Genomic DNA, 26,780 nt, shown 5'->3' with positions numbered 1-26,780 from the left:
CACACCCAGCTCCAAGAACCTACAAATAACTCTGAAAAGTTAATGTCTAGATAATGTCGAAATTCTTTTGTTGATAATTGGATATTCAGTTTTGTAAAATATTCTGATATTTTACATGTACTTGAACACTTACTATTGCGAGTGGCCTTTTTTTTTTTTTTTTGCATCATTTCAACCCATCTCTCCATCATTCCTTTTTTAATCTTTGAGATGTTTGACTGTATTTTGTTTCATGTTGGTGGGAGCACTCGTTAATCCATAAACATCCCTGACTTCAGTGCAAGTTCTCGTGTAACCTGGGGGGGTGTTAATGCTTAATTGAGAAAGCAGCTAGTGTTTTTTACAAGCTTAATATTTCAAAGACCTGTAAGTAGGATACTTCTACGTTAGTATTGCTATTTTTTTGCTGAAAGATACACCAATTGCCACAACCAATGTTTATAACATGTAATGTAATATTCAAATGACACACAGTTTTTGCGTTTTTAATTTTACTTGATTCACAAGCTTGAATATTCTTGATTTAAATAAATACACAGAACATCAACTAAAAAGTCCAAATAGAAGTTTTTTGTTCTAATGAGTTTATTTCCAGGAAAACTCTGTTAGTCATTCCCAACAATTTCTCCAGCAGACTCAGGCTCTGCTTCTCCTCACAAAATAATCATGTGCAGATTCAGATTTTCTCCAGCGTGTTCATTACTTAAATAACATTTGGGAAATGAATTCGTCAGACAGTCAAAATTAAAGATGTGTTGTGAGTTGTCACTTACGCCACCTGCTATTGTGGCTATTCTCTGGCTAATTGAGGGTGCAGCACTTTGAGGATGAATACCCGTTTGTGTGAAGATTTCAAATTTGTTTGCTGCAAATATTCATGAAGCTTAAAGAAACACTTTCTGTGCACAGAGCCAGCACAAGGACTATGCGTCACTTAGGCTCCATTAAAAAGGCTACTTTTGAATAATTTAAACCACTAATCAAAGGGTTACTTTGGGATGGGTAATAGAAGCTATTACTATAGAGTATAACGTCAGTATTTAACTGCAATAAGATTTAAGTTTTACATACATCTTGTACGTGCTGACTACATTTGACTAGATTTATGCTTTCTGCATATTTTAGCCAGCAAAATTCTGTCTAACTCAAAGAGAGTTTGTTTTTTAAATAGGACTAATACCTGTAAGTTTCTATTTTGGCATTTTTAACCTAACAGTGGAACTCAATTAAGGTTCCTTGTTTATTTGACCATTCAAAATCAACATACCTGACAGAATATCAGAAGACTAAGAGATTGGTCAGGAAAAATATACCATACTTTGTTTCCTTCCCCATCAGCTAATGATTATTAAGACTCTGACATTCGTAGTTTTCACGCAAGAGATATTAGAGCAAACCAATAATTTGGGTACTATCAAACAAAAGCTGTCTGCCAAATACATTAATGTAACAGTTATTTTTGGCACATTCATGGCTTAATATATGACAAATGTTTCTGATTTGGTCTTAAAAGTACCATATTATTACTGAGAGGCAAACCAAACACCCACCTTTATAAACATGTTACTATTTCTGAGGATTTGGGGAACAAATACAAAGGAAAAAAATCTCCAAGGGAAAAAAAAAAAAAGAAAGTTTCTGCATTGCAATAACCTGCACAGACACATCGTGAGTATTATTCAGGTGATATGTAACTACATAAATAAGGTAGTGTCCTTCCTGCCTTTGGGTAGTGAGAAATTGCTGTCCTCTTAATACTCATCCATTTCTAATTTATATCAAGATGCAGGTTGTATCTTACCTTTCAAAAAATATATTTAAATTGCAATGACAGAGTGATAGCACTGTTATCTGGAACTATAATTTTAGTTGGTATGCATGATAGCACAAATTGTATGAAATGATGGGGTATTTTGGATAGCATTGTAAAGATTTTATTACACTTTTGGAGCCGTAAGCCTACTGAAGTTCTGACTGTGTAAGAAGTGTGGAGGCCAGAGTTTATTCATATGGTTTGTCCCTGAGATCTGCAAGGAGACTAGATCAAATAACAGGGATTTTCAGAGTTTACTTATTCTTACCATGTTATTTTTAAGATTCAGTATACATTTGAATAATAACATAGAGGAGAGCACAGTATTTAGAGACAAGAAATATAAAGCATACTGAGATTCTTAAAATGCACACATGCATTTGTGTTTACTTCTAGGCACTATTGTAGTGAAATAGAAATAAAAAGAGAGAAAATACATGGAAATAAATGGAAATAAACCAGTGGAAAGAATACTCGAAGTATAGAAATACGTAAAACACTTTCTGTATTTTGATGACATTTACTATTATAGGTTATATTTTTAAATGTTAGCTATCATTAAAAATATACATGAATAATCTGGGTTAGTACTGTAGAAAAATGTGTTATGTTTATGGATTTATTTTTAAGACCTCTGTGAGGCTGTTTATAAGAAATTCGCTATAAATTCTTCTTAAGTGTAAAGGCATATATATCTTTTCTATATTCATCTTTGGTGTTTTCTTGAATTCTAACTGATATGGCTTTAGTAATACAATGTAAGATTATGTGTCACATAAAACAATCAGATGTCTCTATTCTCTTTCTTTTAACCCACTTCAAATTCATTTTTTATTGCTATTCTTCAAAGAAAACCCATGAACATTAGGGAACATGGCTTTAATTAGAAGTAATTTGTATGTTGACTTACACCTTTGAAGAACATTGGTTCATTTTTTCAACTAAATTAGAATTTTTATGTTGTCCTGAGAAGACAAAAAAAAAAAAAACCAAACAAGGCAGAATCGTATTTCTCACTTTCAAGTCAGGTGAGATTGGCTATAAACAGGTCAGTAACTGAGAATCTCTGCCATCTTATCTACAACTTCTTATAGAAATGAGTCTCTGTAGAGTCAAATTATGAATTTAATTGGGGAGATTTCTTTTGCAAAAGACCCTGCTAAGTAAACACACAGCTACCTGAGATGAACTAATTTGAAAGTAAGGCTGCTGCAAAACAAAAAAATGAGTCATAATGATAAACAGTTTTTCTCTCTGTCTCCTCCTTTGTCTTTTTTTAACCATCAAGTTTAAAGCTTCTACAGTGCTTTTTTTCTACTTTATAGGAGACAACTGACATTCTGTGGTAAATGGAAGAAAGAGCAGAGCAGAACTGAAAATCCTCTAATGCACTGACACTAACTTGCCCTCTATTGTTGAAAATGAGCAGGCAATCATGATTGTTCATCAAATGGCTCCTAATGCAGTTAAAGCATTCAGCTATAATTTCTCCTTGCATTTATAATTACTGTCATAGACTGCACACCTCAGTGAGCAGATTAAAGCTATAAACTATTTAGCCGTAGCTTTAAGATGAGGAACTTGATTTGTCTGGCAGCAGTTATTTGTTAGAGAGCTTGACACTTCACATAAAAATGACTCAACTTGATGAAGAACAATGCAGTTTAAGCAATGCAGTGATTTTAAATCAGTCATTATACCACGCCCTGTAAGAATTGCAAAGCAATTTGTTAAATGATATATAGGACTCGTAGATAACTGTATGTGTTAAGTATACCAAAATAGAAGATTTTTTTTCTTCTGTGGATTTTATTTTCTCATCCCTCTGAAACAGTAGGAACTGCTCTGAACATCGTGTTCTGCGATTAGCCAATATTGGCATTACATGGGCAAGGACAGTTGTGTGAATTAGTAGTCCAAAACAGAGTTTTAGAAAATTTAGCTTGCTCTTCATCTTTCATTTCTTCTTAGCAACAAACATTAACAACTGAGAGACCCTTTCAGGAGAATCAGACATGCTAGAATGCAGCTGCCTGCAGTTGTGTCCACCACAATTTGTAACCAGAATTTACCAACAAAACTGAGGGTTCTGCTCACCATGTCATCAGCCAGAAAGAGAGGCTTCATCACAATGAGAGCTGTGGTTATTCAGTTTGAATGGGACATTTCTGATAATATCTTTTTGGAAAATAACTTCTTAATGGTAAAAAAATTCAGTGGGGAAGTCCTATTTTAAAGCAGACTTTTGTTGGGATAAAGTAGGTAAATTAGCTGAGCACCATGAAGGAGACAGGGGAAAGGTCTTTCACCTGTGCTGGAGGGGAGACCCAGAGCCCATCCTCAGCAAGGAACTACCTCCAACCTATCACTTCTTGCTCAAAATAGTCCTACTCTGGTGAAGCCTCAGTTCTCATATCCTCTGAAATTTATCACTGTTTCCCCAAAGTATTAGATTGGGATTTATTTGTTTATTTATTTTAATTTAGCATTTTTAAATCTTCAAAGTTTTCCTGGACAGCATTTTTTCAATCTAGCAACACTCCTTTTAAAACCAATAATAGTGTGTTCTTGGCTTCCCTGAGAGCAGGGTCAGGCCAGATGATACATCAGAGTGTGTCAGCACAGATATATCAGTGCAGATCTACTTGCTTTTTATGAATACTACAGGTTGCTAGTAAGATCAGTATTATTTAACATTGCACTAGCACATCCAACCCACTAGGTCAATCCATATTGTTCCTAGGTTCTGTGTAAGCGTACTGTATATGACAGTTCCTGCCCCCAATAGGCAGGAACTCTTCTGCTCACAAAGAAACAGCAACTTTTAAGTATTTCAGCCAGATTTTAACTGACCTTGAACAGCACCTATCTCCTCAAGCATTCAGTATTCATAAGGATATAAAAATCTTGCTTTCTCCTTGCTGCATCTGATGTCATTAAATGCTACAACCTTCATAATCTATAGCAGAACATTTTTACCCAGTGAGATTTCAAAGGGTATTAGTGTCTTATTTATGTATTTTACACCTCAGCAATCAAATCTCAAAGATCAATAACAAAAGGAAAAGACACGAGCAGTATCCAGCCCTCAAAAGCACCTTTCAATAAAAATAATGCAATTTAGCAGGATGATCACTCAGTGCAAATATGATGGAGCACAGATGGAAAATGAGGAAAATTATGGATACGGCTTTATGGGAGGAGGAAAGGAGGAAGAAATTTTTCACTATTTATTGAGATAATGAACAGATAATTCGTTCTTATTAAGCTGTAGTCTTCAGGCCTCATTCTGCCATCTCTTCCCATCTTCTTGGTTCAGAATTGGGTCTGTTTGTGCATCTGGGCAGGGTCTGTTGGCTGAGGAAAGATCAGGCCTTTACACTGGTTTTCGCACATCAGCAGAGTCACACAGGATTTACAGCAATGCAGCTCGACTCGGGACCCTGCCTGCGAGAAGAGGAATGAGGTAGAACAAGCAGTGCTCAGCATAGAGCTTATGTCTGAAATGTGACAGTGTTTCTTTTTCAAGAGCATCTCACCTTCAGGAAAGGGGCAGCAGACCCTGGATTTCCAGCCTGTGACAACATTAAGACACCACACCGGGTAGCATGATCAGAGCCCCCGAGAGAGCCAAGGGGACTGATGCTCACCCTGCCACCTCCCTGTGTCTGGAGAATCGCGTTTTCCCAGGAGCCCAGTTGGCCAAGCCCTTGAAGGTGTGAGGTGGCAGGAAAGGTTTCCTACGCTCAAGTCTGCAAGAAGAATCCTGCTCTGGGTGCAATATTGGCTCTGTCGGCTCTTCCCCTGGCAGATGGACAGCTGGGATGGCAGTGGGGCACGGCAGAGGCCAGGCAGGCATCGGGGGTTGGACAAAGAGGGAACGACAGCAGCTTCTGGAGTGGAGGGAAGGAGGGAGATATGGGGCCAGGAGGGGACTTGTTCATCGTAGTAAATTTACACAATCCCTTTATTAAAACGAAACAGTGCCTCCTCCCCTCCAAAATCCCTCCCTGCCAGCACTCAGAGCTGGCTCTTCTGCCAGGGGTCAGCACATGCAGAAGTGGGGGAGGGAAGGATGGGGGAGTGGAGGAGGTTGTCATGTCTAATGAATACCCTGAATGTATCAAGATATATATTTTTTTCATTTCAGAAAAGGTTCCATTAAGAGGGAGACAGCCCTAACATGTGCTTTGGCCCCTCATCAGATTTATGAGTATTTGCTCTGCTCTTTAATAGGAAACTCTGCAGCAACTGCCACCTTGCCTGCTCTCCCTGAGATACACAGTGGCTTCTCAGGGAAATGCACTTCATTATTAATGTGAATTTGTACGTTTTTATGACACTGCTTGGGGGAAGGGGCAGGCAGAGTTTTCCTGGTGATATATGCTCATTTCCAACCATTTATTGTCCCAGACAATCGAAGAACAATGATAAACATTGTTATAGAAAGTGGAGGGTGCTGCAGTGACATTTTTGAAGGCAGAGGAGAGGTGGCTGGAGTGACTTTGATGTGGTTGTTTCCCTCCACTCCACCTCCTCCAGCAGCAGTGTGGTCTGCGTGGTGGCAGCCGCTGCCTCCCCTTGCCCGCCTTCCCCAGGCCAGCCAAGACCATTTTCTTTGCTACAGTGGAGGGGGTATGGATGGAGGAGAAGGAGTTCATCCTTCTGGAAACCTGTACTGCAGAGGATCACAGGCCTCAGAGTGAATGGATGCTCAGAGACCCCATGTCCATGTACTCAAGCAATATCTTCTCGATTTATCAAGTGACCAGCATGGAAACACTGCACACAGCAGCTGCAAGGCAAAGCAGGCCAGGATAAGAAAGGCAAGGGTATGGGGACATGGTTTATGAGGGCGTTCTCAGCATCCTCCAGTTTCCCTTTCTACTGCCACACTCATCCATAATTAACACAACTGTGAAAGAGCTCCAGCGGGTGATGAAAATGGTGGGGTTGGGCTGCATTGGAGAACCAAAAAAGTTCAGCCTTCAAGCTCACCCGGAACAGACTGATCAGGAGGGCCATGACCTCCGCATGCTCTTTATTCCCCTCTTCTCCCAGTGGAGAATGCTCTGCACCGTCTGGTGAAGGTCGAGGTTGTGTTACACCGCCTGTGCCACGCAGTCCCTCAAGCTCCAAAAGCCCCGGTGCTTGAGGAAGCTTCCCTGGTCCCTGTTGGGATATTTGCTCTCTGCATCACTGCCAGACTGAGCTCTCTGTGCCGTGGAGCCTGTAGCCTCCAGCTATAAGTGAACGATTGCCATGTTTTGTGTTCATATTCTATTCCCTAGTCCTAAGTATGCACAATCCTTTGTAACAGGAGATGTGCCCGACAGCTGAACACTGCTAAGGCTTTCTTTATGACATTTTGCTGCTCTTCTCTTAAAGCTGAATAATGGTGAGGTAAGAACATCGGAATAGATGTACAGAGCTAGGTTGAAGGCCCAAGTGTCCATCCTACCTATGACCATGACCCGTATGAGTGCAAGAACAGGACAGACATGTGGTGCCATTCCCAGAGCACTCTCCCAGCCTCCACATTTACACTTCAGGGACTTCTTCAGCTGGAGGAGATAATTGCCCCCTGCTCCCAGAGCTGCAGAGGACATGCAAGAGGCCTTCCTGATAGCTGCAGAAACTTGGGCACAACTGTGAGGCCTCTTGGGGTGAGCTCTGGAGCTGCCCTATCCCAGGGAGGGAGCAGAAGATGTACAAACCAGCCCGTGGCAGTCAGGCCAGTTCTGAGCCTTCATGCTTGTTCTTTGCACATGGCTAAGGAAGGAATCACACACAGAGTGCAGAAATTATATTGAGCCCCCAGACCTAATGGCATCACTTTTTATTCCATTCTCTCTTTGGCTTTCCCTGGGAGTTTCCCATGATGCAGTAAAAACACCACCCTCAAAAGATTTCTTTCTCAACTGTATGCAAAGCAGGACTTACAGTCTTACCACAGAGCTTGTGCTAGCATGGACCAGTAATTCAGATGAGGCAAAACTGCTTGTTCTATTGTACATGGATAAAACTAGTTTGATCCCTTCTGGGTTTGCTTTCAGCTTTCCTAAGCCTCCAACGCACTCTGTATGCAGACAAAAGCATTTTTTCCATCTCCTCTTGGAGAAATGTTGAAATTTCCAATGTGAAACTGCTGTTTTCATATTCATTTAACAAAACCTCAGAAACACTCCTTATTCCTAAAACCCCTTCGAGTTTATACCATAAACCACACAGATTACCTGGAATTATCTATGCCAATATATGTAACCGATACGCTGTCAGTAGATATCTCCACCACACTGCTTCACCTCTCCACTTCTCTCTTATTTCAAGGCAAGGTTTAGCAGAACCCTTCTGTTCAGATCCCTGTCGCTGCCCTCTGCTGCTCTCCAAGAGAGGTCCCTGCAGCCACATGTGCATCAGTGCTTCAAGCACAACAGTGCCTACACAACACTGATTATTTCTGGGGGGCAAGACAAGCTGCAGGCACTGACCACTGTTGGGACCACGTCCTCATGGCTACCAACTTTCTTTATAGGTCCATTAAAAGGGCTGACATTGCCTGTAACCCACCTCTTGAGCTACATCCAAAGGGACATCACGGAAGATGAGTCCTTCTGGGATGTGACAATACTGTGGCCTGTTTCTTCCTGTGTTCATGTGAAGTGAACCTGCTGCTCGTCCACTGCAGAAGGGCAAACTTAATTCTTCCTTCATGCTCACTCAGCTCAGGGGCAAACATCTGCATGTGGATCAGTTTTCAATGAAGCTCACCCTAGACTAGACCTACACAGATAGGCTGTGGGTGGGCTTCCAGTTCAATAATTCACTTCCCTCTGTAATCTATGGAGCCCTAATCTGTTGGCCTTGGTTTCCTATGGTGCAAGACCCAGGTTTGTCATTCAGGGGGAAAAATGATGGGGGAGGTAAATCTGTTTATTTGGTCAGTGTTTTTTTAAAACATTGTCTGTGCATAATTCCTGGAATTATGTGGTGGCCTTTTTCTATAAATCACAAATGCACAAAAAAAAAAACTCTCAGTATTTTTCCAAAGAGATTAGGGTGAAAGTTCCTACACTCACTCATATTTCATGTCTGGAAAAAAATATCAACAAGAGTGATAAGTATAGCCAAAATTAGTGTAAAAGAACACCCTGTCATTTGTTTTCCGTGTGCCATATGTTTTCTGAATCCTGCACCTCCCACATACAAATTGCATGCAATAATGTGGGGTGCACACATTACTCAGGATTATTTAGTTAAACCCTGCCTATATGGAGGGAATTAACTTAGACAAAGTCAAGCCACTGTGCTTTGTTTCAGTTTTTTTGCTTATTCTGGATTCATAGAGTAGAAAATTAAAGATCCCACTGTGCCAGGCTTCATGTCATTTGGTTTTAATTTAATTCATCTCTTCGATTCTCCCTGTTTCTCCTTCTCTTTGAGTATTATCAGTAGGTGGTCCAAACATCAACCAGAAGATTTACTGGCAAGACTGAATGTATGAACGCTACGAACACATTGTTTTTCCAGTATGATTTAATGACCTTTTTGGCATTCCCATGGCTGTTGAAATCTTCCATAATAATTCCCTTTGGCAGCCAAAGCTCCTGTTGATCAGGTGAAAGCTGATGCAAATGTCAAATGTCAATAAATTTGTAATCCATAAATGAAATACTTAGTGCTGGAGTGAGACAGTGTTAAACAGAGTGCAGCAGGAGACACCTAGGATATGAGCTACATCGTCTTACGGTGAATAGAAAACAAACAGGAAAGGAATGCCACCTCCAAAACCTCTCCATAGCCAAAGACCATAGAAGGTCTTTCCCTTCTCCATACTCCCTGCTCTCCCTGCATGCTTTCTGGATTGCTGAGCTTTGCCAAAGAAGGCTTTATGGCTTGCGTTTGACAGAGCCGAGTCTGGTGATGCAGGTTCTGTCCCTTGTTCTGCTTTTGACTCATCATGTGAGGCTGGAATTTAACTTCTCTGTTTCTAAAGGAGCTCTTCGCAGTTCAGAGGTTTCAGAGGCTTCAGAGTTTGATCCTGGGAATGGTTAGTTATGCAAGATATTCCAGTAAATTAACAAGACCACTTATATAACTTAGGTGTTGCAGGAATGAGTCATGACTCATTTATAGTTTTAAGATGCTTGGGAAGGGCAAGCCATGTATGAAGCCTGGTTTTATATACAATAAAGACATAAGGACAATCACATAATTTCCCAGGAGATTTTCTTAAGGGCCCTCCACTTTGACCTTTGGCTCTGAAAAGCTCCAGTTTGTTTGACATTGAAAAAAAAGCAGATGTGTGAATACAGTGCCATGAGCATTTGCACTCTGAGCATGCTGGGGCGGAACACAGCTGAACTGGAAAAGGCTGCAACAGCTAATGTGCTGGGAAAATATAACAGAGGCATTTACTTAATAACTCAACTAATTCCTTTAGCTCACCTTGTAGAGATTTAACCTTTGAATGAGAGAGTCCCTAGTTCAAAATCCTGTGTCTCCTCTGTCCTCATGTTAATTTTTAAATTATATATCATTGTTGAGAGGCCCTTGTGTTGAGCATTACAGGCTATTTTTCATGTCTTAAATGGGGAATTATAACTGAACATTAGCTACTGGCTATAAATCACACGGAACAAAGTGGCATCTGCATCTACTCAGTAACAAGACTGGGAGAATTGTAACTTACTTAAAACGATACAGGAAAGAGGACATGAGTGCAGAAGCAGAGATAATTGTGACTTGAGAAAACTAATGGTTCTTCCAACTGTGTGATGCTCTGGACTCCCATTCTCTGGAGCTCTCCACACCCACTGTTGTAAGTGCATGGTCACGGTAGGAGCTCAGTCAATCTGGAGGGCAAACGCAGAGCTGGAAGCTATTTCACCCCCCCTGCAAAGCCACCTAGCATGCTGTGGTCATGCTGGGCCAGGGTTAGGGTAGGGAAGAGCCTTTTCACAGCCTGGAAATAGCACTTGTCTCTTTTGCTCTCCCCATCACCATCCTCCATCAGCAGGTGTGAGCGAGCAGTGACCACAATTCCCTCTCCCTGGGATATGTTTTTATGTCTAGTTGTAGCCAAAGGCCAGGTAAGGAGGCAGCACAAGGCTGTTAACAGAGCAATTATTGAGGGTGCTGGTATGGGCTGAGCAACTCCCTCTCTGCTGCTCAGCTCACAGGGCAGGAAACCTGCTGCTGCCTTTCTGAATGGCCCACTGATGTTAAAGTGTTATCTTAAAAGACAACAAAATAAGCTGATCATAGTGACCATGGCCTCATCCTTGCATTTGTCTCTGCTGGACCTTCTTCCTTTTATTTTTCCCAGTCCTTTCACTTGGAAAGCTTCCAAGATCTTTTGTGTCCTCACTGGGGAAAGCAAGATGTACCTGTTGCCCTGTGTCACTGGAAATTATTTGGTCCCTTTCTAAGAGAGATAATCCTGAACTCAGTACAGCATCTTGCTGTTGGTTTTGGACCCTTATATATCAATAGCTTAAATTAAAAATAAGCCAGCTGCACACATTTCAGTCTAAGATGCCAAGGGTCTCCCAGGATGTTTGCTGCCGCCTGTCCGTCCACATAGTCTTCATTTTGGGGGTCATACACCTCCATCTGTACAACACCAGCCACTGGAGCTGCTGAACAAACTACCTGAACCAAGGACTTGGGATTAGTTCTCCCTGCAGTGCAGGTCTCTTCTTAAAAAGAGCACAGAGCTCCACAAAAGAGATTTTACTGACGTGAAAGCTTTAGACTTCTTTCATAACAGACAGTAAAGAAAGGAGTTTTCACAGCTAGGCTGGACCAGCATCGTGGCAGGAGGCATTTGCTCAGGAGCTGCCACCAGGACAGGGGTACCAGGAATGTTCCTGCTGCTGTCTGGTGACTGATGCAAGGTCCTTTTCTAATCCCTTACTCAGTGACAAGGGGGAGCAGCGTTTCCAGGATTAAATTCAATAGTCAATACTTTATGCCCCTCACAGTTTCCTAACAAGTCATGGCCTTGCTCCAGCACTCCATCCCAGGCTTGGGGGAGCAGTGGTCGCAGAGCAGTAGGGCTTTGTTCTGTTTGTGCAGTACCAAGAAACAGGTTTCTGCTCCAGGACTAGTCTCTGAGTACCACTAGGTACTTTACTGATTAGAGGCAAACTTAAGAACATTCTTAAAAGCTTTGCAGAACAGAGGCTATGTGCTTTGTATTTATTAGGCTGTTCAGCAGTAATTCAGACAGCCGAGAATTGTTGAGGACCTGGTCTATCTAATTGTGTGTCTAAATCATAGTTTCACCATGATTCAGAGGTACTAACGTTATAGTCTACACAGAATGGCTTAGGTTATATGGTCAGATTCCTGCAGATGGTCAGTTTGTATCATAAAATTTAAAATTACAACTTGCACCATAAAGCTACTGCCTCAAATTTATTATATATTGCAGCACAACAAGCAAATTCATACTAGATGCAGTATATGCCTGGACGTTAATGAGAGCAGAGGATGAAATACTCTCCTCCCAGCTCGTTGGTAATGTTCCCTTCAGAGCAGAATTGGATCGCCCCAAATCACCAAAGAAGAGGAAGTCACCAGGAGTGCAGTCCTGTGCGGTGCTGGGCTTCCCGGCTCCGGGGACATGGGAAGGACATCCCACCCCTTGCGGCATGAGGCCCCAGAACTGGCAGTTCTGCTCTGCACATCATGCATGCAAGAGCTGAGCTCTCAGCAAAATATCTTTATTATTCATCATAAAGAATCACAGCTGTGAGAAGCGAACTAGGGAAGGAGAGTGGGAACAGGCAGGCACTTGGACCGATGTAAATCAGGAGTCACTCCACTGCAAGTTGCTGAATTATATTGTTGTCACTCGAACATCAGACCAGAATCAACCCCTTTACCTGCAATAGATGAGCGAAATATCTTACAACTGCATGTCCAGGAGCCTGCTAAGATTCTTGCAGAGCTGCTGTCATTATGCCCAGGGCAGAAGCATATTTTTTTTCTTCCTGTTGTACATAAGGGCTCTGCTGCAGCCGACAACATGAAATGTGTTAGTTCGGTTTGTTCAAAATGGAGTGTGTTTGTTAAGTGTTGCCTCTTTGATGTTGCGCTGCCATCTCCATCTTTGTCATCATTGCCCATCTTTTTCAATCTAATGAACTCAAACCATCAGTGCAACTTAAGTTCGGCTGTCTGTTCTTGCATAGTTAATATTAAAAATGTACTAACAGTGTGGCTGCGAAATCAAATTATGCACATAAATATGCTGGCATAGCAGAGGAGGCGGCAGAAGCTGAAGTTAGCAACATTGATGCCAGTTCACATTTGCAAATCAACCGTCAATCTGTCATTAAACATGTTATCAAATGATGATAAGTGTATGCTTCTTGCTTGCATTGGCGCGCTTATTCCCGATGTTGATGTGCATTAATGGGATAATGTGCATTAACATAGTCTTGCTTGGATGAACACAAAACATTTTTTATCCGTCTCAGTTTGTTTCCCCCTGTGGCCCCCAAGTAAGTGTTTTGTGTTATCAAATTGCCAAAAAATGGGAAAACACATTACTTTTAATTAGCAAAAATTTTGAGTCATTATTTTTTTTTTAATTTTGTATCCAGACTATCTCCTGTCTGTTGTCATGCAAGGTGGGGGGACACAAAAACCCTTCCACTGCCTTCTTTAAGTAAAACGATTAATGTCAGAAACTCAGAGACTGACAATTATGTGCTGTCTTAATGCACTGGCCTTTCATCTGCAGTCCTTGCTTTTGACACGAGTGATGGTTTCAGTTCAGCGATATGAAAGGCAGGAAAGGAAACGATCTCAGGCATTCCCAGCCCATTGTGTGGTACCGCACTCAGACATCGCAAGCAGTCCTTTAGTTGGCTTCAGTTAACAGGTTTTCATACGAGCCAGCAAAGTCTCTACCTAGAGATCAAACAAAGCTGAAGGAGAGTGCGGCTGCTCCAGGAGGGAACTGAGTTCCTTAAGGAATTTCCCATGTGTTAGCCCGACTCCATTATCCCATCCTGCAGGGCCAGGGCTCCACTCACAGTGCTGGCAAACTTCCAGGCAAATACAGAACAAGTCCTCATCGGCAAGAACAAAAAGTTATCAGCCCAAAGTGTGTGCCTGTCTCATCGGTTCAGCCAGCAGAGTGCCCAGGAGGGGAGGGCTCAGCTCACCACCCACCCAGGGAAGGCTTCATTGCCCTGGGAACGATGTGCACAAAAATGAATAATAGTACTTTTGTTTATTGCTTCTATTTAGGATTGAGTTTTTTACCGAGGTTTTGGGAAAAAGGTGAGGTGAAACTCCACCTGAGCTGGAAAAGCACCCTTCACACTTACGGGACTTTGAGAGTTTTCAAACTCTTTTTAGTAAGTAAGTGAAGCATGGTTCTTCCCACCCCTTGGAGAGCAGCTGTTCCTTTAAACCTTTCATATTTATGCAACAGGGGCAAAATTGTGATAATGTACCCAGGATTTAGAGTAAAACAGTAAGAGTAATGAAAAGCAATATGGATAATGTCTGGTCCTGTTCAAAACACCAGGAATTCTTCCAGGAGTTTAACTAGAACTTTACCAGCAGTGTTATCAAATCAGGCTCCAGAGTTGCCTTAAAGGAAAGTCAATCACTTGAAGTGTTTTATTTTCAGTTTATGAGCTGGAAAATAAAATGTCTTCTAAAACTTTTATGAAAGACATCATATTATTTATGTATTTCTAAAATAGCAACATTTTCTCATATAATAGAAATGTTTATAAATTGCTCTTAGTCTCTGCTTCTGACAACATCTAACCTCCAAACATGGTTTGAGATTTGTCTTGAATTTTAAAAAATAACTAGTACAATAGTAAGCTTTTACAAACTATGAACTTTATGGTAAATGGGTCGAACTTCTGATCACTCTTTCTCTTTCTCAAGCTAATAATGCCATTAGCTTTAGGCATCCTATTTATGCTTCTGATTTCTATATCTGGATGATTTAAAGGAAGAATAAAAAGAAATAATTATTGATTTTCTTTAAATTGTCTTGATTTTTTAAAAGTCATCCATTGAATTTCCTATTATTTCTAAGTTGTGGGTACATGAGCACAAGTTTTACGATCATAAAACTCTTAACAGCAGTAATTGTATTCCTGTTAACCCTGGCTTCAGTGAGCCCTCATGTTTTCCACTTCTAAACCAAAGAGCTTGTCTTCTAATACAAAGAGCTTGAATTTTAAGTATATTTTCTGTTACACATCCATTTCTGGCAGAATTTACCCACCAACATTTCTTTTTTTTACAGTTGTGTTACTTTATGTTGCATCTACTCCATGAGCTACCTTGAAATTAACTTGTCAAACGTTCATCTTACTACTTGCGGGAGATTCCTAATCAGATGAGTGGACCAGTTTGTCATGACTTGGAGGAGAGGTGCTGGAAATCAGATGGCACTAAAAAAGCTCGCTTGAAGGCTGTATACAATTGACTCCCGTAAGGCAGCTCAGGCTAGGCTCCTGTAAGGGACTATTTGTATCGGAGGTGGCATTTGGAAAACTAGTGTGAGCAGCATGTCTTGGTCTCTCACTTTCCACATGGACTTTGACCCCTTTAATATATCTCCCTCAAAGGACTTCATCACCAGGGCCCCATCTTTTGAGGCACTTGGCAAACACCAGAACAAGGTGCAAAAATGTAGAAAACTGAGCATCGCAAAACTGAACCCCAATCCATATTATTGGCCATCTCATGCTACTATCAGGGGAAATTCTGCATCTGGGTGTTATCTTTGCTACTTCAGCCAGTCTCTGTTTTAAACAGGTGTATTAATCAGGTGCATTAATTTACCAGTCTTCATTAAGCAGTCTGAAACAGTGATATGCTGTGTTATTCCTCAGTATGCATATATCAAAGCAAATGTTGAATAAGGGATTAGCAGTCACAGAGTTACACTACTCCTCCTCTCTATTCTGCCTGTCTTTATTCTTCATACTCTATCTTATTCTATTATCTTAGGCCTGACTTTGGAGTGTTTTCAGTTTTTGAAAATGGCAAGTAATTAGTCAATATGTTTTCACCATATGTATCAAGCTCAGTAAAGAGGCAACCATTGGCCTTTGTCATGGCACAGTAAGCGCTCGTTTTCTCAGCACTTCAAGTTACGCTGAGCGTGTGGTGAACGCCAAAGAATTTAATGAGGAATTTTACAATGAAACATTTGACATAATAATTCACAGTTCAGCGCAGTTCACAAATTTGGGGTGAGTTTCCTTTTAGGATGGCCTCTGTGCTGTTCACACTAGAGATCTTGCACGAGCTGCTTCTCCCCTGCCTGGTGCCCCGTATGAGCAAAGAGCCTTTGCAAAGGGCAGGTAAATTGTTATGACTCAAAATGGTCCCGTTTTACATCTTCTTGGCACAGATGCTGTGTACAACAAGGAGCAATTCTTGAAACCCTCTTTCCCTTCCAGACTGGCTTTTTACTTACGCCAAGCCAGTTAATGCATACTTTCCAGATAGATAGAAATTTTTGCTTTAAGGCTTCCTCTATTGCTGACTATTAAAAATCTTAAAAAAAGGTCAGAATCTGATCTTAACACTGCTGATATGAAGTGGCATTTGCCCAAATTTTGCCATCTCCTGAGCAAAAATATGTCCAGTGTTTTCTAGAGAGAGATGAATAGAGAGCAACCTTGCCTGGGCTGTTTTCCCCTTTTGAGAATACTGTCTTTCAGTGATCTGTGGAACACGTTTCTGCAGTGCCAGCTGGGTTTCTTTAGATTTGCAGATAAAACATTTAAGCTACGCTCAGTTCAGCGAGTTACATGTATTTTGTTTAACATTTTGGGGTATGTACAACAAATAATCATGAATAAGAGTGACATACTGTTTTACTGCAGTCATGATTTAAATTTATGTGGCATTGCTATTGAAGTCAATAGGACTTTTTCCTGAGTATGTTTTGCAGGGTATAGTATCATTAAAAGATGACAGTTAATAGTCTTGTTTATGTTATTATATATAATGAATAAATATATCAGTCTGTACATCAAAATCAGTTTTGTTTATACTCTTTAATTGTAGTCTTATCTCCCCTAGAAGCATGTTATATCTTTTAATTTTATAATTATCCACTTTATTCATGTGTAACACTACAGAACTGCTGCTTATATCCTATGAGACATCCAAATACAAACAAATGGAAGACAGGCAAGCACTAGAAAATTCAGATCTGAATCTGAACCTAGCTCCCTCTTTTCAAAATGCTCCACAATTTCGGATCCAAGGTCTTGGTTTGGGCTGTTGATTAAAGGAGCAAGAGATGCAGAATAGGAGTCTAATTTATATAGCATCTCTGAACATGAATCGTCAGTAGGAATTTTACATAATCCTTCAACACTCAAACGTTGTTCTCTGTCTCTTGAGAGAGGCCTGAACTCTAAACACAAAGAGGGAGCAGTTCTCACATTGCCCTTTCTGAAGTTTTTCAGAGAAGGAATTTAGGATTTATTGGGCTGTGGAGAGGGATCAGAAATGTAAGCATAACTTTTTAGCCTGGTGGTTACAACACTTGGCTGGAAAGGGTAAATGCCAGTCCATGCTCCAAGGACTGTTTTGTTTGAACTAAAGCCATGAGGCAAAATGCTTTCAGAGTTCTGGAGAGTAAAACCTCAGGGTCTACCTCCGCCCAGGTGAGCAACCCTTCCTAGACAGCAGAATTGTGCCCATGCCCATTTCTTCTCTCTCAGTTTGAGATTTGCTTTTGTGAGGCTTCCAAAGACCAAAAAGAAGTTGGAAAACATAGGTTTGAGTCCCCTACACCCTGGCTATGTGCTCCAAGCCCAAAGAAATCCATTAGTCAAAGCAGAAGTGTTTTTAGAAGAGCAAATTCTAATAGGATTTTTAAAGAAAGTCTACAGATCCACCTTCCTAGAAATCTCCTAGACTATGAACCCTAAAAGGTATAATTGTTTTAACAGAGTAGAAATAACCAAGTAGCTATATTTCAGTTATAACTCAGTAGATTACCAAAACCTCAGAGAGATACAACCCTACATTAAGGGATCAACCTTCTCTCAGCACCTTTCTCTTTTCCAGGTCTGGCCATAAACAAAACCCCTCAGAGCTTGGTGAATTTCATAGGTTCCCTTCTGAGACATCCAACTTCTCCTAAGCCCGAAAGTTAACTCTGCTCAAAACATGCACTTTTCCAAAACTTAGTTATCCAACCCTTATGTCCTTTACTGCTGAGTGAAGGTGATTCTGTGCTTTTTATCAGCACTCATTCCCTGGGGTGGCACTAATTACAAGTCAGCCCATGGTTTGGCTGATGGGTCTCCTCTAGACTTGAGCTGGAGGAGTAAGTCAGCTGGGGGACAGTCAGCAATCTCTCATACCTTGTTGTGGAGCAAGGCTGTTAGAGGAGAAGAGCATCCAACTCATAGATCGCATCCAATGCCAAGCTTTCTTGTTTGGGATTTTTGCCAAACAGAGTTACAGGAAAAAAAAAACCAGAATGAAAAGTCTACAGGTATACTAGTTATACTGTACAAGCTATGTTATCTAATCACTTGTATTACAATGATGAAAAGTTCAGTAAAACATCCTGGGTGTTCCATGTGCACATAGGAAGACAGCTTTCACAGGATTCTACATGTTCTCCTCTAAATTTTTTCTTTTTGTCTGTTGATGTAACATGACAAATATTTACTGTGTGATGCTGTTTCCAAAGGTAGTACCTTCTTTTGGATCCAGTAGCCAAAATGTGTGCAAGAGCAGGCTGGGGAAGGGGAGCACTCAGGTATAAAACCATAGCCCAGAATAAGTTGCTGAGATTATAAGAGAGCCACTGGCAAGAAGAGACATGTGCAGCCAGCTAGTAACAATAAAAAACTAAAAATGTTAAGTTTCTCCAGATACGTAGGAAGTTTCTCAAAGCAGCATCTTTAGTTAGTGTATTATATTCCTTCTTCTTAATTAGTTTATCTAGTTGCTGGGCAAAATGTTATCCCGTTCCATTTTGAAAACCTCCCTCACCTATTTGGTGTTTGAACAGAACTTCTAGTAAGTGCCCTCACAAAAGGGCATTTTTGTGCCCTTCTGGTAAGTGCCCTCACAAAGGTCACCTCTAAGGCAGTCATCTAGGGAAGGGAAAATCTGCTTTGGAGACTGACACAGCCAGAGTGAATACTTTTCCTAGTTAGCACTTGAAGAGGAAAATATCATAATATTTAAACCAGTTTTGAAAACTTTCCATAAAAATAGGGGAAGAATAAAAAAAAAAAAACAAAAACACCCATAAAACACTAGTTGAATACAGAGAGAGGCCAAAGAGAGTTCAGTTACCATAGAGATTATTACTGGCAATTGGTACTCAACAGCAGATTGGGATCTGTTACAATATTTTTATTAATCGTTTCTCTTAATTGGTTATTTATATATTTTGGATCCATCCCTGTGCTGGGTCCAGATTTTACTCTTTACCTGTCACTCTTTCTGACATGTAGCAGTAATGACTGTGCCAAATATCAGGCATTTCCTCAATTTGTAAACATTAGCAGGGGTCATGAGTACATAAAATACCACGTGGACAAGTCACTGTGCTTGTCTTTGGCTGGCAAAGGAGGAGGGAGAAGCATCACAAGCACGCTGAGTCTCTGCGAGGCTTCATCACAAGCACTCTTCTGTGCAAGCCCTCATTGCCGTTGTAATTGTGATGATTTTTTGTAGGTACAGCAGAAAGGATGCAGAGTGCCTTTTCCCCTTTCAGTTTTCCCTTGTGTATATCCAAGTCTAGTGGTTTAACACATGAGCATTCCAGTGCATAAACGGTAATTTAGGAAATATCCTATTGTAAAGCCTTTCCCTCTCCTCCCTGTCTTCCCTTCCTCAAGATTCATCCTGTGCATGTTGCAGCAACTGAAAACACCCATCCTTTTTATAGCCACTTAAGGGCTGATGTTAAGGGACATTTTTAATCAGTCAGCTTCTAAAAATTCCAGTCTTAATTTTTTAAGTGCCCAGCCCTCTGTATACTCAATGTTAAATTGTTAAATGCATTTTAAAATGCCGATGTTTTTTGTTTGGGTTTTGTTTGGGTTTTTTTCTGCCACACCATTTGCCTTGAGGGATCTATTTTTTCAGGATGCCTGAGATCAGCCAGAGCCAGCTGGGTTTTCATCCCCTTTTCCCCTCTCATCCCCATCTACTGCGTTTTGGGAGCAGGGGCACAGTGGAGCACAGTGGCAGGGAGATGCCAAATAGGAACCTGGCTACAGAGAGTGCTCTTAACTGCACACTGTGAACGAAGTATATAAAAAAACAGAGAGGGAGAAGTATGTTTTTTTCGCCTCTAATCTCCTTTAGTTATCATGATCTCAAGGGTTATTTGTAATGATAGTAGGCACTGCATTTCAGATGGAAATGTGATTTTCCAAGCTGACGGTGTCACTTTAAGTAAACAAAGTTAATTCTGCTTCCTGCTATGCAAGGCCTAATCTCATTACCCAAACCACAAGTAGCATAACAGAAAATATTCCCATCTGTCAAAAGAACTTAAAATAAAGGTGGAAATGGTTTTTATGTTTTGTCCCTCTTCATTCCCCCAAATCCCTCAATGGTCGTTAATTATCACATCAGATCTATTTAAACCTGTTCAGGTCCCCCTGCCTCTGCCTGTGGCTCCTTTTTCATTTGATGTGCCTATAGAATAATAATGTTTATGCTGTATCTTAGAGTTAGTGCTCAGTTTTGATGAACTGGAGCTAAAAGGTGTGAGCTGGTCTTGCTGCACTCTGCTCTAAGGAGGCAGAATCTGGGTGACATCAGGTCGGCTCAAGGCTCTCCCAGAGGTGATTGAGATTATGCTCAGCCCCTTTCCCACCTAAAATAAAGAGAGGAAATCTCTGAGCTAAAGACAGTCCAACAGGGAGTGAGGGCTTACATCAAGTTGTGCTGACCTTGTGCCTACAGCTCCAGAGGATCCATCGACCTGTTGCATACAAACTTGTAGTCAGGGAGGTCCTGGCCTCACTGATGCTGTGTGAATAGCAGAGCTGGGCAAGCCCCCAGTGCCACATTACTGACTCCAGCCAGGGCCGGGTCACAGGCACACTGCTGAACTGAGTTTGTCCAGCCTCAGCATGCTCCCGGGCTTCTCCCAAGCAATGCCTGGTGCTGCTGGTGTGCAGTGGATGGGGCCAGTGTTGTGCAGAAGGGAGCTTAGCCACCTGCCCACCCCACACACTAAAAAGCAGACCAGTGCTGAACAGCAATCCCAGACCAGCATGAAACAGCCCCACGGCTGTGCAGCACTGGGGAAAGAAAGGGAGGATCTGGAAAACAGGGCAAGCCCTGTGGCCCTGATACACACTTTCAAGCACTCACAGAGCAGAGTAACTGCACTCATTCCCTTGTCATTTCCACAGATGTAAATCCAGAACAGCTTCTCTGGATTTAGCTCAGTGGAAGTTCATTACAATTTACATGGGGAGAAGAATCAAGGAATTGGTGCTGCAGGCTCCATCAGGAGCGCTGCTGGCACAGGAAGCAGACCCCAATATTCCAAGGTCTGACTTGAACCAGGAGAAAATCCAAACATACTATTTAATAATTCTCAGCTCATTTTAAACCAGCACCACCAATCATAAGAGGATCATTCATAAAACTCTCCAGCAACAGTGTTTTTCATCCCCTCTTCATTTAAAATGACCTTTATGTGATGATAACATCTGCCTTGCTGAGCCGTAATTGCTTAATTAGAGAAGCAGGTTTTCTATTAGACAAACAGGTTTTTAAGAACTGTATTTTTTCTCGCAAGTACGGTGTTTTCTTTCATTTTAAGCTCATCAGCAGTATTTTAAAAGCTTTAAAAAGACATTTTCAACTGGTTATAGTTTGTTGGTTTATTTATTTATTAGCTGGTTCAAGGTTTTGTTTCCCACTCTCTTCCTGAGAGGCATTTACAGCAGGAATCTCTCCCATTAGGAATTTCTCTGCCTTTCCCCACCACACTTGCATAGCACTTTACACAAAATGCTGATTTTCCCTTAACAGCTGTTGTAGGTTCAGGGTGTGCCTGGGAATTTATTTATCACAGGCAAGTTCTTAGGGCTGGCCACAATATCCCACACCTGTTTCACGCATGGAGAACAGAGCTTATGCTCTTGCTGAGAGCTCTGGTAAGCCTTGCTCTGAGCTCTTACTGCCGTGTTCTTGAGCTGGGCTTTTGTGGCAGGTTCAGTTTTGGTTTATTTCTTATACGGGACTTTTTGAGCAGCATTAGTCTGTTTCTGTAGTGGTGGTGTTAAGATCTAGCTAATCAACCTATTACTGTAGGGTTGCTTCTGACTGCATGATTGTTGATAGTTTTAAAGATGTCAATTGACTCATTTGTTCTGAAAAGCCATATAGGTTTTGCCTTAGGTTGGATTTTTTTGGGATAGCGTTATTATACTAATGTGCTACCCTGAAAGCAGAAGGTTCCAGAGGTGATTTGTACTGCTACTGATCACAGAGATAAGTTATACCAAAACAGCATTCTGAAGTAAGACTTGGGGTTGGTGTGGCTGCAACGATGCAAAAGCCTCTGCCATAGCCAAGGCAGCAAGAACAGCATTACAGGTGCTGAAAACAGCCATGAAACAGAAACAATAGGAAACAGTTGAGATACCCCATCCCCTAAAAGCAGCCATAAATATTTCTCCCCAGAAACAAGGGTCCCCTTGGTGTTCTTTCTAAAATGATGCCTCGCTGAAAATAGAAAATATCACCATAAAAAGGAAAAAGGTGAGTGATAAATGGCTAAGTTGGGAAAAATGGACGAGAAGTGACTTTAGGCAAAATTGGCAGTTAAATACTTGCACCACTTGCAGTGTAAAGTGAAAAAGCTTGAATTCTGATCATAAAAGGACCTTGGACTTATTTTCAGTGTTTTGGATTCTGAAAGGAATCTCAAAGGCAACTTGGCTGCCTCCTCCCTTTTTGTTGCTGCTTCAATAACATACTGCCTTGAGACTCCGGTTGTGATTGTGTCACCAGTGCTTTTGGCACAGCACAGGTGAGCAATGAGAAACACTCCACTACAACTAGCAACCCATGTGGCTGGGAAGAAGGAGGAGCTGTTATCCTCACAGGGAGCTGCACAAGGGAAAGAAAAGTTAGAGGCCATGTTGCGTAGTAAAACCTGATGAGAAAAAGGATGTCCATGGTTATTTGGTGAAATAGGGCATGTAGGAGGTGCAATAAGCAGTGTCCTCTAAGGAGCATAACTTGTTTTCAGAGCTTTGAAAGTATTTAAGGACTTTGCTTATGTTTATTTCAACCTAGGTGTTTTTTCAGGATCTCAGCTATTCTGCCCAGACTATTCATCTCTGATAATAAGAATTCAGAGCATGGCAGGGGTTAATTGCAAAAGGTGATATGGCTTCTCTTCGGGTAGTTCTGCGTGGTATTTTGGACAAGCTTTCTCTGCTCAAGCTCTCAAGCCAACAGAAAGCCAGGTGGCTGCGTTGGCACAGTGCTGAGCCCTACGTAATACATCTGATGGAAAGCAGGGTTTATTAGCTTGGCACCGCACTCGCTGAATTTCAAGGGCTTTGGATAAGTCCTGGCTGGCATCCCATTGGGTCAGACGTACCCATTCTTATATGTGCTTAAGGTAACTGAGGAGTGTATGTATACCCCTTCTTATATATGCCTAAGGTAACTGAGGAGTATGCAGTCCTGGTCTTACTGATTTGCAAAATTAGTGTGACCTAAAGCCTGTGCAGCTTGCAATGTTAGACTTGATTTTATTTTGAGCTTGTATGGGGAAAGGAATCAAGAGTTTATTTTGAGATGGGGCAGGAGGTTTGTGTGTGTGGCCAGAAAAAGTACTTGCAAATGGCAAAAATTGATGTTTTCCTGGCAAAGGCCAAAAACACTTAGAAATGACCTATGTCTAATATATTTGTTGTACCCTGAGGTCACAGAGGGATGTGACTTTCAGGGCGGGGGGGGAATTGATAAAACTTGCAGTTTTGAAAATATGTATTTTGCTTCAAGGCATTTTCAAAGGCGCTTTTATTGTGTCTACATCCACTGTTTCACTTATACTTTTCAATTCCCATATATTATTCATGATGTCTATTTTAATAAGTTTTGGGTCAAGCCATTGTTCTCTGTTAGTAGTTTGTTACAAATAACATTGCTGGGATGCAGTTGTGGAGCCTCTTTGAAACAACACCCTGTGAGTATTGAGGTGCAATCCAAGTGAGAGGCAGAATGATATCCTTTTGTGAGGTTTGGGATTCTTCCTCCATTTCAGTTTCTCTTTTTTACCTAATACCACCCAAAGCCTCAGTACAGCTCATGTAGCTGCACCATCACAGTTCCTTGTGCAGAAAGTTCAGAAGCAAGATAAAAGAGTTGCAAAGCAGAGCTAAAGGAGCCAAAATATCTGGATTCAGTTTCTGCCCACGCTACTAAGGCAAATAAATATAAATCAGGGAAAGGTGCATCTGCAAACACACGCAAAGGCACACACCATGTGTGGGATGGAGAAGAAACTGGTGCTTGCATTGCCAGAAGGAAGTATTATCTGCAACAGGTCTCCATGAAAGCATTTTTTTAGTTGAGTAGCCATAGAAAACCAGGGCCTTGCACCACATTCAACAGATGGCTAGGGTCTTATCGCGTTTTACTGAAAAATGTTTATTTCCTTAAAATTAAGAAAAGTCCGATTTACTTTGCTCAATCCTTACTTTCCTTTTGCAATTTAGATGACAAAAATCACATTTCTGGGGTGTTTTTCCTAAACGCAAGAGGAGCTCTGGGGTGGCTGGGAGCCCTCCTCCCTGCGTGACCCTCGTGTGAGCAACACACATTCACAAGGGGCACCATAAAGCCAGTTGCATATAACGTGCTTTGCTAAGGCAGGATTGCTGGCTTTATTCCTTTCTTTCCCTTTGTCTTTGTATTTAGACCCTGAAACAGATGTAAAAGTTCATACCCAATTCAGGCCACCTTTGCGATATATTAACTTCTGAGAAAAATATGACCGAATTGTGCTACAAAGAAACTTGGTCTGTGCAGCACGTGAGCATTATCATACATCATTATGATCAACAATCATTTTGGTATTTAAACAAAAGAGGAAACATTTTTCTATCTCATAAGGAATGTTTCTGAGACCATAACATCCTATTAAGGCAAAATAGGGCTGGCGACAAAATCTGTTTGAGTGCATCTGTGATCTGCCAATTTCAAATGAATGGAAAGAGAAAGGCACAAGCAGTAGAGTTGAAAATCAACTAGAATTTCTCCTTCTTTTACTGCTTGTATAAGACTGCTCTCTGTAGCTTCAGCAGTGGAATTCATTACCGGGGATAAGAACCAAAGATTAGATTAAAAGAGCTTTTCACTGACAAGACCTTGTTTGCAATGGAGTTCTTTCCCTCAGTCCTTGCAGGTTTGAAGTTTTCTGAGTGTATACAGTGAGTGATATATTATTATAATAGTTTGTATTACAGTAGTGGCCAAAGGCAACAGAAGCATCCATTTTGCTGGATACTTTACATACGCACATTAAAAAATAATCCCTACACAAGATGTCCATATGATTTTATTTCTCTCTGCTGTTTCTTTTTGTTTTTTAAAGGAGGATCTGGTTTATGGTTGCAGTTTTGAAAGCTGTTACCTCCTTGAGCAGTGTAGGCTAAGCATGAGTCAAAGACCTCTTTTTTTATAACTCAATCTTCCAAAGTCTGCTATAAATGCAAATAGTGAAGAGATGCCCCAATGTTAAGATGCTGATACTCACATAGTATTGAAAGCACCAGTGTAATATGTGTGAAATAACTTGATCACAGGCTGTTTTGTAAGCTCTCTTCAGAAGAGAAAGTTTCCCCAAGTAAAAAAGTGTAAACTGTATGCAAAATTAAGACACTTAAAAGAAAAAGGGAAAAGAGCAAAATTCATTGCAATTACTGTATTTCTGTTCCTTCAAAGCTTTCTGCTAGACTTTCCTTAACTGAACAAAGGAACCAAAGTGAAGAGCTAGTCTGTTGACTCTGCATTCTGCAAACCAAAACCAGGAAAGCGCCTGTCAAATGCCTGGGCTCTGCTGCTAGCCTTTCTGGCAAATAATAACCGTAGTATTAAGCTCTGATTAAAGGTTTGCTGAGGACTAGGAGCTGATCCTTTTCTCATGTTGTTTTCTCATGAAGGAGCTTCTCTGACCTCAGACGATTCACGCCTGACTGTAAGTGAGAGTAGAATTGGGACATATGGCACTATATCAAAAGATCTATTAGATCTCTCAATAAAACAAACACATCTTTTGAAGTTGTTTAGCTGTTTCTAGAGCAAAGCAAGAACTTCAGAGAGAATACTTTGGCTATTGGGTGAAAAGGAATCATTTATTCACTCTTCTCCCTGCCCTTCCACCCTCTTCCCCTTCCTCTTTTCCCTATTTGACTTTTCTTCTGTTAATTTTTTTTCCAAAGGAACCTTTAATGTCAGGTCTACAGTAAACACTTTTGCCAGAATAATAATTTTGCTTATGGGTGTCATTCTGGGGTTTACCTCACTTGTGCATTAGCATGACCTTCCGCACAGGTTCAGCTGTACTGGAAAAAAAAGGCGATTTTGCTGATACAGCTTAATTCATTGAGGGGAGCTAGTAAAAACTTCACTGCTAAAAACACTCTTTTGGCAGGACAGGCTGCATCTGTATTAGTGGGGTTTGCTGGTGTAGCTGTAAAGTGTAGGATTGGCCAACAACTTAACCCTCAAAAGTAGCCCTGTTGAAATGTGTTTTGTTTGAACTTATTTGGCCTCCATATGCTGCAGAAGGGATGGTTGTAGCATACTAAATTCAAGGGACTAAAACAAGCCGTTTAGTGATTAAATTCAACTCCCTAAACATAACTTAGGCAACTCCTCAGCTTGATTCATGTAACTTCATCTCATCTGGTAGAAAGTATAGCTGTGTTAAATGGAA

The 26,780-nt window shown here is 41.0% G+C and overlaps 1 protein-coding gene across 2 annotated transcripts in view; it reads left to right on the top strand.

The window, feature by feature from the left end:
- The window catches only part of TSHZ2 (teashirt zinc finger homeobox 2), a 228,961-nt gene that overhangs the window by 140,744 nt on the left and 61,437 nt on the right, over positions 1–26,780 (top strand). The window lies entirely within an intron of this gene.

This window comes from Strigops habroptila, chromosome 13, assembly GCF_004027225.2.
Source record: "Strigops habroptila isolate Jane chromosome 13, bStrHab1.2.pri, whole genome shotgun sequence".
In the NCBI taxonomy this organism is placed as follows: domain Eukaryota; kingdom Metazoa; phylum Chordata; class Aves; order Psittaciformes; family Psittacidae; genus Strigops; species Strigops habroptila.
Note: the sequence above shows the minus strand (reverse complement) of the source record. Positions and strands in the feature narration are given on the sequence as shown.